A 20,006-nucleotide genomic window follows, 5' to 3' on the forward strand; every position below is an offset into this window, starting at 1 on the left:
TGGAATCTTACTAAACCTGCAGCTTCGGTCATGTCACCAAGTGCCTCTATACCTATATCTTAGTGACTGAGAATTACTGAGGTAATTTGTCTGTCTTAGGCAAAACCTCTTGAATACCTCTGAAAGGCTAGAATTAACACTGTTAATGCTGTTAAAGTTTAAACACTATATATTTTTGTATTGCTAAAATGTGCGTTTGATTTGACCTCTGCACACAAAACCATAGTATACATTTTGACTCAGTTTCAAATATTCCACTTGTCACTGGGGTATTGCACTTGACAGAGCTTAGACATTTGAATCTTTTCTTTTTCTTGGTGAAAGTGTTGATTCATTGGCACTTTGATACTAGACACAGTTTTTAAATTATGTTAAATGCTAAAATTTGCTCTAATCATTTTACAGATATTTTAAAAAAGTGATTGCTCTTTTTTAAATTATCATTCTTTCATTTATTTGTGATTTCTTTCTTAATTTAATAGAAGCATTTTGAACTGACAAAAACATTACAAGGCTTCGAAAGGATCATTATAACCACACAGAAGCTCCCTGAGATGTGAAGAACTTGGGTCTGGGCAAAGCTTTGAGATCTCTTTTTGCCAGCTTTTAGAACAATCCCAAAAACCATATCTTGTCCAACTTAAGTGGGTATCCAAAACAATGGAATTCATTTTCCTGAGCTGGAATAAAAGCCTAGGGGAAAGGAAGTCACACAGGGAAGCCATGTTTTCCTCACTAGTAGGAAGAAGAATGAATGCATTGGCCAGGCCTGCACACAGGCCTACTTGAACATAATAAATAACACCTTCTGCTTCTGCCATTGCTACCATGGCCATAGTAAGCTCAAATAAGTTAGTTTTCTAGTTTGTTTATCAATTAATCCTTCAGTTTTAGCCAAGTAACTATTTTTCCTCAGAAATCCCTTTGTGCTCATTATACATGCAAATAATGTACTTGACCCTGGGCCTGTGATTCTGACCACAAACAAAATTTCAAGAAATTCTCCCTCTCTTCTAAGTCCAAGCACAGCAAAGACCATTTCGTGGGTGGCATATATGAGGGTTAGGATTCTCGCTTTAGTAAGAAGAATTGTGAACCCACAAACCCCTTATTCTTCAATCTATACATGGTTAGCTGAACCACTTGTGCCTCTGGACAAACTGGAAAAGATGTGCTACTAATTGTAACCAAATTTGTTGATGGATTTTAATCCAGAAATGTGGCTGCTCTGTCAAGGGATCACATCCATAGGCCTAGGTCTGTGTGATCCAGCTAGAGTGTAGGCACACCACACACCTTTAATCCCTATGGCTGGAATACAAACACACCCTTAGTACACTCCTTTAATCCCAAACAATGAAGGTAAAGGTAGTTTTTAGAGAGAAACAGCCATATTTGAAAGTGACATCTAATTAAGGGGCAGATGAAGTGATGAATAAGGGAAAAATTTCACAGAGAGCGTCAGAGAGAGGTTATGCCCAACTATGGCGAGAACAGCACAGGAAAGAGGCCACTTAGGAGAGCAGCAGGAGCAGCAGCAGGAGCAGAAAGACAGAGAGAGAGGAGTCAGTTTTGGAGGGAGAGCTTTACAGAGATGTAGTGAAGAGAAAACAAGCTAGACACAGGTAAAGAAGAAGCCAGAAGACTAGAACAGATTGCCAGAGTTAGTTTGAGGGCAGGGAGAGCAATTCAGTTAGAAGCCAATAGAAACCACTTTGAATCAATCAGCTTGGAGAGAAGTTTGGGCCAGAACACCTGAACTGAACCAGGCAACCAAAGTTCAGAAAGAGCTAAAAAGGGTGAGGTTTTTTGTTTTTGTATTTTTTTTTCCTTTTCAGTAGTAAGCCTCTGAGATGACAATTACATATGGTGAATAAAAGTCATTTTTACAAAATTTAATGAATTTCTCTTTAGCCTTGGATCCCAGGATGTGGGATGAATCCACAATCCCATCATCCCAGAACTTCCTTTCTGGACTGCTGATTTGAAGGTAAAACATTCTCAGATCTACTCTCCCAAGTCAGCACATTCTTTCCCTCAGCCTACCATGGACCCAGTTTTTTATTTTTATTTGCTCACATTGTGACTGGCTTGTTCTCCCTATCATATTTGTCCTTCTCCCTTTAGAGAAATAATTCTTTCAAACACCTTCTTTGTTCCTAAGGCTAGATTTATTTTTCATATGACAAATCATTTGAACATGTTTAGAAAACTTTCTCGCAACTAACCTCAACCTACTTTGCTGAACTAATTTGAAAATCTTCCTTTCAGGGCATATATTCAAATGAAGTAACCATTTCATCTTGCACTAATGATTGCTTTCATATCTCTATCTACAACAAGCCATCAAATGAATTAGAAAATGCTGCTCTAGAAAAACACATGAATCTGAATGCAGACAGTTTGCTCTTTTTTTCATTCTTAGCATGTATGTAATACCAATAGAAGACATTAGTTGAATTCCAAACCAAAAAATCTGTTTCTTAAAGCAGTACACCTTCTACTGATATGAAAAACAAACATGTATTTCCAAAATTTGCTGAAAATATTTAACAGTCTAACAGCATGTTATTTTGAAAATATATATGAAGATGAATAAAACAAACATTCTATTTATTTACACCATTCAGTAGAAGTAAATATATGAGTCTAAGAGGCCCCTGAATTGAAATTGAACTGAATGCCTCTTCCCCGAAGACTAGTTTTTATGGTATCAGAAGGGACTATGCAAACTTCCAAAGGAGGGAAGTAAGCAAAAGTCCTACCCAGCTATGAAACCTATGAACCACATCAATTGACAGTGTGACATAGTAACCCTATGGAGAAAAAGTGGCAAGCATACCTTGGAGGTATCAATAACCCTAACTGGACATAAGAACCACTTAACAAGAGGGAAACCACAACTTAACAGAAATCTAGCCAGCTACTCAGTGCTAGCAAAGTATCATTTAATGGAGAAGAACTGTCACTTTACTAAACCATTCTAATATCTAAATACACTCTATTTTTCTTTACACCCACAGATAACTCAGTCCTCACCCCCCTCAAGAAAACTTGCCTTTGCAGTAGATAGAGAACACTACAGGAAAACACAAATAATCAAATGTGAAGTTGTGCAGCCTGGTCCCACTGGATACATACACAAGATACTCCTGCACTTAAGGCTCAGGGAACACTGCAGAAGAGGGGAGAGAATATTGTCAGAGCCAGAGGATCAGGAAGAATGCTATGAAATTGTGTCTCCTCGCATAAACATTCCTGAGTTTCCCCAGATTAGTCATTAATTTGTGTATGAATACTCAATACAAAAATTATTGTCACTTAGTATTTTGTGAAATTGCTACATTTTCTTGTGTATGTATTGCATAAACATTTGTAAATAAATAAAATACAATTTATAGTAATATAACTCAAAAAGCAGAACAAGCTTTTAAATTTAAGAGCAATCTTACACAAAAGTATATTTTGTATTTCTGATGCATTATTTGCTACTTAGTGCTTTCAGTTCTATCCTTTAAAAAATGTATCTACTGCTTTGGAAATGTAACATGCAAAATTATGGCCAGACAAATAAAAGCCACATAAAAAAACAAAGAATAAAACAAGACAATGGTCAGAAGAATCATTTGGACTAGCAAGTCCCAAATTGAGGCCAAGACAATTTACAGTATCAGAAGGAAGAGAGAATATTTATATTTATTGTTTGAAAAACATGGAAATAATAAACCAGTTCTGTTCATCATGGGAGGCACAGAAATGCCTTCTCCCTGTGCAATCTTTTAAAAATCGACTAGTGAGAACTGCACAGAATAAATATGACACAATATTCTTAGATGATTTGAGTTGGAAAATTCCAAAGATATGGCCAAAAATAACCACAGGTTTTGGAATTTTTGTTGTTGTTGTTTTGGTTTGGTTTGGTCTAGTTTTTGATTTTTGGTTTGTTTTGATCCTTGGTATCTCTAATATTGGGGCAGTGCAGAGAGGGCAACTTAGGCATCTTAGTTTATTTTTCCATTCTTTATTTTTGTCTTTTCTTTTTTCATAGAGGGTGTTTTATGGATTACAAAAGAAACCAATAGTCATAAATCTGAGAATAGGAAAGATAGAGATTCACATTTGAGATTTATAAGATGTACAGGAAGTAATCAGAACATATTATAAACACATATAAAACCTACTAAGAACAAAATTAAGGATTTTTTTCAACAAAAATGCTTTTAAAATGGTTTAAACATAAGCCTGTGGGTTAGAGTAATTCAGAAAAAGAACAATACTCAGCTAAAACATAGTTTAAGGCTTCTCAGAGAGGTTAACTGTGTCTATCTCTTTATTTCAATTTTTTAATTTAAATTTGTTTTTTAAAATTTATTCACTTTATAGCTCGATCATAGCTCCCACACCCCCTCCCTCTTCCCCTCGAATTCTCCTCCTCTCAGAACAGAAAAGCCCTCCTTCCTACCAACTGACCCCAGCCTATCTAGTTTCATGAAGATTGCATCATCTTCCTCTGTGTCCTGGCAAGGCCAGGAAGGCCACCAAGCCAGGAAAAAGTAATGAGGAGCAGGCAAAAGCACTTTGTCAGAGACAGTCCCAGCTCCCCTTACTAAGGGACCAACAAAGAGATTGAGCTTCCTATTGGCTACATCTGAGCAGGGGGCCTAGGTCCTCTCCATGCATGGTCCTTGGTTGGTGCATCAGTCCCTGCAGCCCCCAGGCCCATACCTGAACATAATAAAAGCAATATACAGCAAGCTGATAGCCAATATCAAATTATTTTTTTATCTAATTCAAAGCTTCCATTTATTAATTAATTTGTCAACTAAATTGAAAAATTCATTTTGGCAAATCATAAAGTTTGTGCCTAAAAAGCCCATGTTTAAAAAAAAATTAATCATCATGAATAATGCAAAAGTAGAATATTTTATTTGTAGGTACAAAAACATAATAAAGATATTAAAAATCATTAGGTTTCACATAATTCAGAATGATGTAGAATTCTGATAGATATATGTTCCAAATTTCCTCATGACAGAAAAAAGGCATAATTTTAGTAATTTAAACATGTGTCCCAGCTACACTGTTCATGCTGCAGCAGAAACACTAGGTTGAGAGATGTCCTGCAGTCTACTCTCCTAACTGATGCGTATTTTAATCTTTCTGTGCTGTTGCTTTCTGTCAACACTGCACTCCACAGAGAAAACAGAGATTAAAATACTCAGGGGGAGGTGAAGCATCAATAGCAGGGGATCTGTTTATTTCTCAGAAAGAACAAACAAGGATGAAAAGAAAAATGAGGGAAACCAGGGAACACTGTATCCTCAGAAATACTCCAGGTTTGAAAAAAAGAAATGTTTAGGATTGCTAGTATTTAATGACTATTAAATTGGTAAACTGCTTTTTAAATTGTTTTCTTTATTACTATTATTTATTACAACTTATTCACTTTGTATCCCAGCTGTAGCCCCCTCCCTCATCTCCTCCTAGTCCCACTCTCCTTCCTTTCCCCCACAATGTCCCTCCCCTAGTCCACTGATAGGGGAGGTCCTCCTCCCCTACTATCTGGCCCTATCTCATCAGCTGTCATCAGGACTGTCTGGACAATCATTCTCTGTGGCCTAGTAAAGCCACCGCTTCAGGGGGAGGTGATCAAATAGAGCCAGGCGTGGGGCCAACATCAAATTAAATGCAGAGCAATTCAAAGCAATTCCACTAAATCCAGGGACAAGACAAAGATGCCCACTCTCTCTTTGTATCTCTTTAATATAGTACTTGAAGTCCTAGCTAGAGCAATAAGACAACTAAAGGAGATCAAAAGGATAGAAATTGGAAAGAAAGAAGTCACAGTATCACTATTTACAGATGATATTAGAGTATACATAAGTGACCCCAAAAATTCTATCAGGGAACTCCTGTTTTGAATTTTTATATTGTAAAATTCCACTCAGGAGGAATCCCAGGGGGCCTCCTCTGCTTTTGAGCTAGTGATCAAGAGGTACAAAACTCACTCATTCTACTCTTCATCTGTGGCCCGCATCATGGCTTCACCCTAAGCCCTCACGTATAAAGGGCAATCACAAAGCAAAATGTTCAGACTTAATGGCAAGTAGATAGGGAAAAGCAAATCAGTCCGGGAATAGCAGGACAGACAGGTCTTTAATTTTCTTCTACACAGAATGTTGTATGTAAATATTAGAAAATATTTACTGTGGTGCATAAGGTCATCTTTAATGATCCAAAGTTTCAAAAACACTTAAAAGACTACAAGCAATTCATCACAACCCATAAATCTGTACTTCAAAACTTTAGGTCTGCTGTTAGAGTAACATTGCATTTATTGATATTTAATATCATAAACCGATGTTTGCTGTTTATTATCATTTTGCGTTTATATATGTGTGCATGTCTAGGTGTATGAGTTCAGATGTGTAAGTGACACAACACATGTGTAGGTCAGAGAACAGAAGTGTCAGTCCTCATCTTCCACATTGTTTGTGACTATTCTACTTGCTGCTGTATACACAGGTTAATAGGCCTGGGATTCAGACATTCTCTTGACTTCAACTCACACAGCTACACAAGGATTACAGACACATGTATACACACTCAGCTTTACATGTGTTCTGGAGATCAAAACTTAGATTCTCCTGCTTGTACAGTAAGTATAGCTCAGTGTTTGCTTTTAAGTTAGGACTTTGATTTACTGTATTAATATCACAGACACAATTTACACATACACAAACACTAAATGTGTTATATACAAATTGCACTAATAAAACTGAAAATCCGTTCTCTTTTCTCATAGTTTAGTCCAGCAGGGAACTCAGAGGGAAGAGTAAACTATGAAGACATTTTAAGATGTAACTTTCAAATGAATTTCTTTACAAAGAAGAAGCAAGCACACTTCAAGACAAAGTAATAGAAAATGATAACTATAAGAAGCACAACTTGAAATACTCAGTCTTTAATTATCTAAAGATTGGTAAAATCTAAATGTATTTTAAGTACTGGGTATTATGTATTAGATTCTTAAACCACCGGTAGACTGAGACACAGTACAGGCTCCGTCTCAAAGAAGTCTTGTTCTGAAAGAGGTAAAGTATAACCGTTGTTGTAAAGAAAAACAAATACTACGTTCTTTTATGTTTCCAATGCTCTTCTTGCTTTTTCATTTTATTTTATGATTCTGCTTTCATAATGCAAACCAGATGTGGCAATACGCAGCCAAAACTCATTCCATTAACACTACACAAATGTGCTCCCTCAGCAGTCTCCCACAGTGACTGGAGAGCTGTGCATGCCTTTGATCATTTCTATGCCAGCACTGGCCAGGTAAAACAAAACAACATTGTGTCTTTCTCTGGTATATGTCAAGTTGGTGTTAGATCATAAATGCTAATAAAGCTCAATGGAAAACTAGCTCTTTAAAAGAAACCAAGAAATCACAAATCCACAATTGAAATATATTGTTAATAGTTTAAGTACCCAGGAGCCTTGTTGTAAACTAAGGAATCACTCAACTTCACAGCTTATACTACATTACTAACTGAGCAATCTGCCCAATGGTGCTAGTAAACTTGCTTAGCAAAAGCCAGAAAGTGAGAAGGGGTCCAGTGCTGATGACAACAAATTATTTTCAGCTGTGAGGCAGATGGTTCCTGAGCTGAGTGCTGTGTTGATTGGCAAAGTCTAGGTTCCTGAAACACAAACCTTGCTCTCTGTGGCATCCCTTGTTGTGGACTATGGAAGGGAAATTCCTTCTGGAAATTTATTGTCTAAACACAGTTACTAACAGAAAGTAGGAGCTGTCTGCTCCAATGTTCTGTTTAACTTACATTAAGGAAAGCATTCTAAACAAATGAATCTTTAAGAAAGCAATACTGATTTAACTTGGCCAACTGGGTACAATGTTTAAATGCTTAAGAAAAACATAGGATTAAACATAGGACTAAACATAGATATATATGTCCGCATGAGTTAGAAATGGTACTTATAAACAGAAGAAATTTATTTCAAAATCTAACACTACAAATAGCTTCTTATTCAGGGTCACTAGTGTTCCCTAAGTTCACATTTCAGCTAGACAATTTCAACAGGAAGGGTTAAGGCTGGGGATGTAGCCTTAACCATCAGGATCTAGTTTCCTACCTGTGAAGTCCTTTCTTCACTTTCTAAAGCCAGGGCTGGTGGTACATATCTCTAATCCTAGCACTCAGGAGATGGAGGGAGGAAGCTCAGAAGTTCAAGGTCATCTTTGGCTACACAATGGGTTTCCAAGCCATCCTAGTGCACATAGAACCTATACTTAAAAAAAAAAAAAAAAAAAAAAAAACAGCAACAGAAAGAATTATTTAAGTACCCTAAGAATTTAGCTATGCTATACACATGGTATACTCAAATATTATTCATCAAAATCAATTAAGCAGTTGAAAGAAGGGTATAAATGGTGCAGGGGGAATTTTGAGGACACGGGGGGGGGGGGGGGGAGAAAGGAACTATAAAGACACAGGAACCAGCAATAAAAGATCTTCACTTCTGAGGTCTTGCTGAAGACTCTCAGCAGCTAGGAATCAAGAAGTGAAACAATTAACACTTGTTCAGTGCCTTTTTCCCCAACTGCAAACCTGCCTTTCCTAGGACTCTTACAAGAAACCTCATTCACAGTAAAGGACAGACACTTAACCCTTGCTTAATCTACTTGTTCCTGGTTTCATTGGATTGCAATCCCATCCAAGATACCTCTGAATCTACCCTGAAATTTAATCATAACACAGGAAAGAGAAACAAATGAGAAGAAGGTCCTTTAAGACCCCAAAGAACAATGAAATTCCAAAAGCTCCAAAACTTCTACACAGGGTCACTGTTAGGATAGTCAGGCCAGGCTCTCCTTTGATTGTTCCACATCCGTGCTCTACTGAACATTTCTTTAGTTTTACTAAGTCATAGTTCTGCTTCTCACTGGCTTAATCTGAATTTTTTTTTTTTCCCCAGTGTGGTCAAGAATTGCTCTTTGTCCAGGCTGAGGTGCTTAAAAGATTAAGGGAAATTCTCAAATCAAAGCTATAGAGAGCATGAAGCAGTACTTCCATGCCATCTTTTGTTATAAACTTACATGCTGAGATCAATAAATTATAATTACACAAACAAATGAGTGTGAAAGTTCCTAGATTCTCTTTAGAAGGCAGCATGACTTGTTCTACAAATGTTAAATTACCTGCTAAACTATTGTTCATGTTAACAAGGAAAGATGTATGTTAGGCCACACCATCATATCTTGTACATTATTAGTATGTATAATAATCACCACATACACATTCATAAGTAACCCACAAGCATGCAGAACTGGCAAGACTTGCTGGAATTAGCTAAAAGCTAAATGCACGGCAAAAGAAAAAACATAGAAAAAGGTAAAGAAGGAAAAAACAAACAAAATATTTAAAAATATTTGAATGAATAAAAATAAAGTCTATAAAGGCCACCTGAGCTACTGCTAGATACTGCCTCTTTCAAAACTGCAGAAAAATAATTTATGACTGAATTTTCCAGTAACGTGGCAGTAATTCATTTGGGCTTTAATATCATACAATCTTTCTGATGGATTGTTTTCCAGGCATGACTCCAAGCACCTGAATCCTACAGTAGCCACGGGAATTGCTTCGCATTAGTAGCACACAGTCTCATTGGGAAAATCTGTAGAAGAAATACTCACTTTGATTTTCTCGTGTTCTCATGGTGTGGTACACTCTACACTGCATGGCTAACCCAGAAAGCAGTCATGCTTCACAGGGCTCACGCATCTGTATTCTATATTAATGTAGACTAAGTTTCATACTGCTGGGACTAGAACTCTATCTCCAATTTAATCATTATGCATTCTGTTCAATTTCTTTACTGAGCCCCATAAATATATGAATTTAGGGTGCTGTCCCAAACAGTGAATTCCAAGTATGAGAAATACAAACAAATTTATAGAAGGAGGAAGGAAAAATGGCAAAAACAAAATTCATTAAAACATTTCCTATAGAGACCTCTGCCATCATGGGTCGCATGCACGCTCCCGGGAAGGGCCTGTCCCAGTCGGCGTTGCCCTACCGCCGTAGCGTCCCCACGTGGCTGAAGTTGACGTCTGACGACGTGAAGGAACAGATTTACAAACTGGCCAAGAAAGGCCTGACTCCCTCCCAGATAGTGTGATCCTGAGGGACTCACATGGTGTGGCACAGGTCCGTTTTGTGACTGGTAATAAAATCTTGAGAATCCTTAAGTCCAAAGGCCTTGCCCCTGACCTCTCTGAGGATCTCTACCATTTGATTAAGAAAGCCGTTGCTGTCCGAAAGCATCTTGAGAGAAACAGAAAGGATAAGGATGCTAAATTCCGCTTGATTCTGATAGAGAGCAGAATTCACCGATTGGCTCGTTACTGTAAGACTAAGCGGGTCCTCCCACCCAATTGGAAATATGAGTCATCCACAGCCTCTGCTCTAGTGGCATAAATTCTCTTGTACACACCAACAATAAAATCGCTTTGAATAAATTCACGTTTTGTGTTTCTGTCAGTGAAAAAAAAAAAAATTCTATAGCTTAGGTTAGACTTATGACTTCAAATGATAACTGAAAGGACAGTTACCATAAGATGGTGGTAAAAGCCAGGCTTAGCACTTAGCACGTCTGAGCTGTGGACCTGTTCTGTGTTGGGGTCATTACGACCTTCTGTGTACTGGAATGTTCTTATTTAACACAGACATCCTCTACAGCATGTCACGATACCTTCATTTTGTGAACGCTCATCCATGGGAAGTATCACTGCTCCAAGTTCCCATGTCAGAGCAAAGGCATAGCTAACATGTCAAAGGCATAGCTAACGTGTCTAAACTTTCGTATTCTGAAGGCAGGCTCAGAGATTTCCTGCTGTACTAACGTACCCTACCATAAGGTTTGCTTCTCATGTGTGCTTTCCAAGGAGAGATCATCTTTATTTTGAATTCCTGCCTGCTTGAGTCTTCAGGGAAAACAAATGTGGGGAGTAATAAAGTAGAAGTAAAATTCAGATTGCCAAGGAAGAAATACTTTGGTTCTAAATGACAGTAATACATGAATGGAAAATAGTAGGATGTTAAAATGGGATGCAAAACAAGATAATGTTTCAAGAATGGCTTTTAAACAGCTAATCTTTAATACAAAAGTATCTTTTATCAAAGCTAATAGTTGCAGGAGAAAGTGACGTGTAATTATTATTATATACTAAAGTAGATAATAAAGCATGTCTTTTGGAATCAAATCATCTCCAGGAAAACATGTGCCCTTGACCTGTGTCTTTCTTGACAGCATTCCAAACTTTTATTTTCTTATTTATCACTACCTCTTCTCTCTCTCTCTCTTGTATGTGCCTAAATTTTCAGTTTTAGGACACCAACAGACTTAGTGGATGCTTTGTCAGGATGAGGAGGAAATCAACTTAAGCAAAAAGCATTATGTCTTAAATCATGAAACTAGGAATAACAGATAATTATCATTTGGTCTCTATATGCAGTAGGACCCTTCAATTAGGGAATCATTTTCATTATAAATTTGAAAAAGTATAAGAATGTCAACATAAAATAAAAATTAGGTATGAAATTTTTAGGATCTATTTAAAATTCATATTCTACAAGTTCTGTCATTCATTATTATTACACTAGACTCTTAAAAGAAGTTTATAAGATCAATTCTTTGTTGCATAGGACAGTTTGGGATATTCTTAGTAAAATCTATCTATGTCATAGCAGATAACATGAAGAACCATTGATGCCTTGGAATATACAAAATTGGAATTTCAATTACAAAAATTGCCTGCTTATGAAGTATACATCACTGCCCAGGACAGTTTGTGTAGTGGTATCTGGCTTATCCAGAAATTCCCATGATATAGTAAGATCATGGATAGCTGCCATGTTACACGTGGGGAAGGTAGGTCTAGAAGTCACAAGTCACTCTTCTCTGACTTTTACAATCAATTTTGGAGTAGAAAAAAACCCTTTGTCTATAAATTGTCAATACACTATACCCTGTTCCAGTAGTAATGAAGACTATGTTTATCCTTTTAATCTTCAAACTGACAGATAAAATTGTATATACTTATCATTCATACTACTATGTTTTAAAATATATGTACACTATAAAGTGACTAAGTTTTGTGTTTTTCATTTTGTTTTGTTTTGTTTTTTCAAGAGACCTTATAACCACTCTCAGCAGTTTTCAAGGACATAACGGTATTGTTAAGTATAGCTTTTGTGTTCAACAACAGGCTTTGAGAGTCTGGTCCCATCTTGCTGACATTTGTACCATTGAAAAGCCATTTCAATATGGAAGGTCTGCAAGGCAGGAGGGTCAGCAGCAGGGACAGTACCACGAGGACACACCATGACCTGGATGGAAACAGTGAAGAGCAACAAGCAAAACAAGATGGAGAAACAGCACTGGAAACTGGCCATGTGCACTAGAAAGGAACACAGAATGGCGTCTGATTTTAAGATACTTTCTGTAAGTGCATCTTTTTTGACTAAAAACAAACAATAAACAAAAACAAACCAAATGAAAACGTTTTTACTCACTTTCCCTGCCAGAGGGACTCCAAGTCACTCTCCAGGGTACATGTTTTTAATTCTACTTTCAATTATAGCTAGAATTTCAAACTTGGGTTTGGAAAGACTTTTAGTTTAAGCTATTTTTATTAGGTCATCGTTTAGCAAAGGAACTGTTTTGTACTACTTTGTTTCTTTCTTAGGATAGCTTGTGACATACCCAGTAGACAGTGAACTTTTACTCACGGTGCTCAGACCACACCAATATGCACCTTGCCTGGTAGCAAAAGGGATTTACAAGAGAACTATGTGCAAATTTATAATATAACATCTAATAACACAAACAAATAAAATGCTTTTCTGATGGAATATTCTACTTCAACACTGGATTCCCTTTACCCATGGGGCCTACCTAGGTCCATGGTCACTCATCTCTCTTTCTTACGGTGAGACACTCATCATTGTATCCAAGGTTAACTGAAAGCCATGTGTACTCTCATCCAACGTCCACAACGTGATGGATGTTGGCTCAGGTCAGACATTCAGAGGCATTCAAGAACCAAGAGCCAAACAATATGTAAATCATGCAGCCCAACACAAGGAGGGGTACCGGAAGGGACCTAGAGCCACATCCAATTTCAAGGCCTTTGGATAACTATTGTACTAATAAGAAAATGCTAGATATATATTCCCACAAAGACTATGAGATAAACTCAGTGGGGGGGGGGTCAAAACATAAATAAACTATGAATGATTAAGATATTTTTATTCTAGCTTTTTTTTAAGCGAAGAATACAGACTTCCAGTTCCCTAAAGCTATTTGCTCATATCTAAATGGTTTCATAAATAATTCCCCTTTATTACAAGACTGAGAGACAGGCTGATTGTCAGAAAGAAATATAAAAAAGTTAGAAAGAATATGAGAATCTAATCTATCAAAAAAACCTGGAACTTATAAAAAATATGATTTATACAATACCACATTTATTTAACATTTATTTAACAAAGCAGATAAGCTATTTCATGCTATAAGAATAGTTAATGGTTATGAACTTTTGCTAAAAGAGAAACAGCATTTTGCAAAATTCATAAATATCTCCAGTAATTCTCACAACAGTGCTATTTAAGTAGATCTTCAAATTGCCAATTATACAAGTAAGGAAATAAAGGTTGAGAAACTGAAAAGTAGTTTATGTAGTAAGGGATTAAGATTCAAGCTCACTGATGGATGTAAGTTTCCAAAAAGCATTTTTCCATGAACAAAACTGAAACAAAAAGACCTATGGTAATTCAGATAGTCTTACTTTTTTAAAAAACATACATGTTTTTATTGTGTATGCAAGATGATTAGCAGTGAAGTTTGGCACTTCAAAAAGGAAGACCTGGGTTTGATACCCAGAACTCACACAAAATCTGGTACACTTGTTCTCTAGGTGCTGAGGAGTCAGACACAACTGGATATCCGGATATTGTTGAACTTCAAACCAATGAAAGATACCATCTCAAAATATAGTGAATGCTGCTGAGGAAAAACACAGTTGGCTGTTCCCTGCACAGGCACAGGTGCCTGAGTGTGCATGCACACCAACACACACACACACACACACACACACACACACACACACACACACACAGAATGACGGTGGAGGGAGGCATTAGTTGGAAAAAATATGTACATCCAACATCAGAATTTAAGTCATCCCCACATACCTCATTTTACAAATTCTCAATATGTGACATAAAAGCTAAGGACCTTACATCTGGCTCTGGAACTCAAGTAGACTAAAAGTTTCGCCTGGCATAATTAAATATTAGATACAAAGATAAAAATAACAATGAAAATTACTCATATTTCTTTAGGGATAATTTATCATATTTGTATACTAGAACTCAGTTTTATTCACAAATTCTGAATGGATGAAAATTAATTGTGACCTTTAGGTATAAATTTAAAATGCCAGCAACCATTGTTTTAATTTTGTGAGTCCATTACTTTTCTTTCAGCAAAAAAGAATTTAACCTCTATAATTATTATTGGAAGAAAAATTATACTGACATTTTAAAAATGAAAGAACTTAGTGGACATTTGATATTTTTCACTCAGATTTTTTAAAGGCTATTTATTTCTTACTCTTTTTTTAAACCAAGGCTCTTTAACTGTCAACACATCATTGTAAAGTCTGATTCAAGTCTGTTTGCTAGGTAAACAGAAGCCACTTTTAGATCTTTTGTCTTGTTAATCTCACAAAGCTCTATTGGCTTTGGTCTTACAGTAGAAAGAAAATGAAGTCTAGCATATGTTAGTGGGAAGCTCAGTGGCACACACCCAGCAGGGCAATGCTTTACTTAAGTGACTCCTCGGCTTCAGGCCGCTCTATTAATGTTCCCTTCTTCTTCTCAAACTTCATTTTATAAAAACTATAGCCCTATGGTTTCTCTTTCACACATCTTTCTAGATGATTCACTATATACATACTCTGAGTGCAAACACCCCCTATATAGGTGTCAGGTTGTTAATAGGGCCCAAGTCTGAGCAGCAGTCTGCTAACAATGGGCCAGTGAGAAAATCACTCATGGGATTTAAACACACACCAACATGGATTAAATCCTAGACTTTAAATGAAAAAGATAAATCGTGGGAGACATCAACACTCCACTCTCACCAAGGGACATATCATCTAGACAGAAGCTAAATAGAGAAATAAAGGCACATACAGAGGTCTTAAAGCAAATGGACCTAAAACATGACTACAGAACTTTTCACCCAAATTCAAAAGAGTATATACCTTCTTTTCAACACCTCATGGAACCTCCTCCAAAATTTACCATATAAATGCTCGCAAAGCAAGCCTCAGCAGATACAAGAAGATTTGAAATACTCCCTTGTATTCTATCTAATCACCATGGACTAAAGCTGGACCTCAACAACAACAGAAATAGCAAAAAGCCTACAAACATATGGAAACTGAACAGCTCACTACTCAATAACAGCTGGATTAAGAAAGAAAGAAAGAAATTAAAGGCTTCCAAGAATTCAGTGAAAATGAAGGCACAACATACACAAACATATAGGACACAATGAAAGCAGTGCTAAGAGGAAAATTCACAGCACTAAGAGTCATCGAAAATAAATACAAGCAATGCCCCACCTGAAAGTCCTAGAAAAAAAAGCAGACACACCTAAGAGGAGTAGAGGCTGGAAATATAAAACTCAGGGCTAAAACCAATAAATTAGAATCAAATAAAACTATGCAAAGAATCCGTGAAAACAAGAGCTACTTCTTTGAGAAAATCAACAAGATAGACAAACCCTTAGCCATACTAACTAAAACACAGAGAAAAGCTATCCAAATCAGCAAAATCAGAAATGAGAAGGGGGACATAAAGACAGGCACTGAGGAAATCCAATTATTAGGTCTTACTACAAAATCCTCTATGCCACAAAATTTGAAAATCTAAAGGAAATGGATAATTTTCATGTTAGATTCCATTTACCAAAATTATTCAAGACAAGATAGAAAGATTGAAGAGTTGTATATCCGCAAAAGAATTAGAAGCAGTCACCAAAAGTCTCCCTTCCAAAAAAAGCCCAGGGCCAGATGGTTTCAGTGCAAAATTCTACCAGACCATCAAAGAAATGCTATTCAATTCTCTTCAAACTATTCCACAAAATAGAAACAGAAGGAATGTTACCAAACTCATTCTGTGAAACCACAGTCACCTTGATATCTAAACCACACAAAGATCCAACCAAAAAAAAAAGAACTTCAGACCTATCTCTCTTATGAACATTGATACAAAAATACTCAATAAAATACTGGCAAGCTGAATCCAAGAACATATAAAAGATATCATCCACCATGACCAAGTAAGCTTCATCCCAGGCATGCAGGGGTAATTCAATATACAGAAATCCATCACAGTAATCCACCATATAAACAAACGGAAGGCGAAAAACTAAATGCCAAAATAGCATTTGACAAAATCCAACACCCATTCATGTTTAAAGTCTTGGAGAGATCAGGGATCACCCATTCATGTTTAAAGTCTTGGAGAGATCAGGAATACAAGGCACATAGCTAAACATAGTGAAGACAACATACAGCAAGAATATAGCCAACATCAAAATGAACAGAGAGAAACTTAAATCAATCCCACTGAAATCAGGGACAAGGCTACCCACTCTCTCCACATCTCTTCAACATAGTACTTGAAGTCCTAGCTACAGCAATAAGACAACTAAAGAAGATCAAGGGGATACAAATCGGAAAGGAAGAAGTCAAAGTATCACTATTTGCAGATGGTATGATAGTATACATAAGCAACCCCAAAAATTCAACCAGAGAACTCCTCCAGCTGATACACACCTCCAGCAAGGTGGCTAGATTCAAAATTAACTCAAAAAAAATCAGAAGCCTTCCTTATACCAAAGACAAAAGGGATGAGAAAGAAAATAGGAAAACAACACCCTTCACAATAGCCACTAACAACATAAAGTAATCTTGGTGTGACTCTAACCAAGCAAGTGAAAGACCTGTTTGAAAAAATCTTCAAGTCCCTGAAGAAAGAAATTGAAGAAGATCTCAGAAGATGGAAAGATCTCCCGTGCTCATGGATTGGTAGGATTAGCATAGTGAAAATGGTCATCCTGCCAAAAGCAATCTTACAAATTCAATGCCGATTCCCATCAAAATACCAACACAACTCTTTACAGACTACTGTAAAGAATTCTCAAAAAAAATAATTCTCAAATTCATATGGAAAAAAAAACAAAACAACAACAACAACAAAAAAAAAAACCCAGAATTGTCAAAACGATCCTTTACAACAAATGATCATCTGGAGTTATCTCCATCCCTGATCTCAAGAGGTACATCAGAGTGATAGTAATAAAAACTACATGGTACTGCCATAGAAACAGACTGATGGATCAATGGAATCAAACAGAAGGCTCAGAAATAAACCCACACACCTATGCATACTTGATTTTTGACAAAGAAGCCAAAACGATACAATGGAAAAAGAACAGCATCTTCAACAAATGGTGCTGGTCTAACTGGATGTCTACATGTAGAAAAATGCAAATAAATCCATATTTATCAACATGCACAAAACTAAAGTTCAAGCAGATCAAAGACCTCAACATAAAACACTAAATCACTTAGGAGAAAAATTGGAGAAGAGCCTAGAACTCATTGGCACAGGAAACAACTTCCTGAAAAGAACAACAGCACAGGCTCTAAGAGCAAGAATCAATAAATGGGACCTCATGAAAAGTTTCTGTAAAGCAAAGGACAATGTCATCAGAACAAAACAACAGCCTACAGACTGGGAAAGGGTCTTCACCAATCCTCTATCTGACAGAGGGCTAATATACAGAATATATAAAGAACTCAAGAAGTTAAAAAGCAACAAATCAATTAGACCAATTAAAAAATGGGGTACAGAGCTAAACAGAGAATTCTCTGTAGAGGAATATGGAATGGCAGAGAAAGACTTAGAGAAATGCTCAAAATCCTTAGTCATCAGGGAGATGCAAATCAAAATGACCCTGAGATTTCATCTTACACCCATCAGAATGGCTAAGATCAAAAATTCAAGTGACAATACATGCTGGAGAGGATGTGGAGAAAGCAGAACCCTCCTCCAATGCTGGTACACAACAAGGACATTTGTTTAACCATGTTCATAGCAGCTTTATTAGTAGCCAGAAAGTGGAAACAACCCAGATGTCCCTCAACAGAGGAATAGATGCAGAAATTGTGGTACATTTACACAATGGAATACTACTCAGCAATTAAAAACAAGGAAATCATTAATTTTGCAGGCAAATGGTGGGAACTAGAAAAGATCATCCTGAGTGAGGTATCCCAGAAGCAGAAAGACACACATGGTATATACTCACTTATAAGTGGATACTAGACTTATGATATAGGATAATCCTACAAATACCTGTACACCTAAAGAAGGTGAGCTAGAAGGAGGACCCTGGGTAAGATGATCAATCTTCATTCAGAAAGGCAATCAGCATGGACATTTGAAGAAGGAGAAAACAGGAAACAGGACAAGAGCCTACCACAGAGGGCCTCTGAAAAACTATACTCAGCAGTATATCAAAGCAGATTCTGAGACTCAAACAAACTTGGGGCAGAGTGCAGGGAATCTTAGGAAAGAAGGGGGAGAGAGTCAGGCGTCGAGAGGACAGGAGCTCCACAATGGGAACAATACAACAAAAAAATCTGGGCACAGGGGTCTTTTCTGAGACTGATACTCCAAGAACCATCCATGTATATAACCTAGAACCCCTCCCATGGCAGCTAGGTACAGGGGCTGTCTCTGACAAGAACTCAGTGGCTAGCTCTTCAACTGCCTCCCCCTGATGGGGGAGCAGTCTTGCCAGGCCACACAAGAGGACAATGCAGCCAGTCCTGATGAGTACTGATAAGCCTGGGTCAGATGGAAGGGGAGGAGGACTCCCCTATCAGTGGATTTGGAGAGGGCCTTGGGAGGAGATGAGGGAGGGTAGGATTGCGAGGGGTGAGGGAGGGGGCTACAGCTGGGATACAAAGTGAATAAACTGTAATTAACATAAAAATAAAAATTTAATTAAAAAACTGAAAAAGATGAGCTAATTAAAACATTTACCTCAGCTTCATCTGCTCAGACATAAAAAGTTAAAGTAACCATTTAGTTTTTAATCATCATTCAACCAAAGATTACATATACAGGCTTGCAGAAGACTTGATACACAGCTACCACTGTGCTGCTTAGTTTTTGTCAACCCAACACAAATCAGACACCTAGAAAGAAGGAACCTCAGCTGAGGAGCTGCCTCCACCATATTGACCTGTGCCTGTGTCTTTAGGAGCAGCTGCTCACTAATGCATGAGGGCCCGCCCACTGTGGGCAGCACCGTTTCTAGGCAGGCAGGTCTCTCAGCAGTATATGGAAGTAACTGATTGGTGAAGAAGAGAGAAGGCCAGTGAGCACCATTTCTCCGTGTTCTCTGCTTCAGTTCCTGCCTCCTGGTTCTTGCCTTACTTCCCTTAATAAGAGGGTGTGATCAGGAAGAAGTAAGATTCAAATAAACGTTTTTCTCTTTGTAAGTTGTTTTTGTCCGTGTTTTATCTCAGCAAAAAAAGAAAAAAAATCAATACAACTGCTTGTGTTTACTCTGAGATTTGAAAAAAAACTTGTAATATCTTGCACAAAATTGGATTATTGGAGGATCAAAATATGATTAAATATTCTGAAATTTTCCAAGCCCTACATACTGAAGATAGAAATTACATATTACCTCAAAAATATAGTATTATATAAATATGTTATATAAATATACACATACTACGCTATATGTATTTACATACTAACATATATGTGTATATATACATACTATAATGTTAGTTAGTTAGTTAGTTAGTTAGTTAGTTAGTTAGTTAGTTAGTT

The 20,006-nt window shown here is 37.1% G+C and overlaps 1 protein-coding gene and 1 pseudogene across 4 annotated transcripts in view; one reads left to right on the plus strand and one right to left on the minus strand.

The window, feature by feature from the left end:
- Positions 1-20,006, minus strand: part of Gulp1 (GULP PTB domain containing engulfment adaptor 1) — a 280,339-nt gene that overhangs the window by 124,188 nt on the left and 136,145 nt on the right. The window lies entirely within an intron of this gene.
- On the plus strand, positions 10,031-10,501 carry LOC129683984 (40S ribosomal protein S13-like; annotated as a pseudogene).

This window comes from Psammomys obesus, unplaced genomic scaffold (genome assembly GCF_907164565.1).
Source record: "Psammomys obesus unplaced genomic scaffold, mPsaObe1.curated_primary_1811, whole genome shotgun sequence".
Taxonomy (NCBI): domain Eukaryota; kingdom Metazoa; phylum Chordata; class Mammalia; order Rodentia; family Muridae; genus Psammomys; species Psammomys obesus.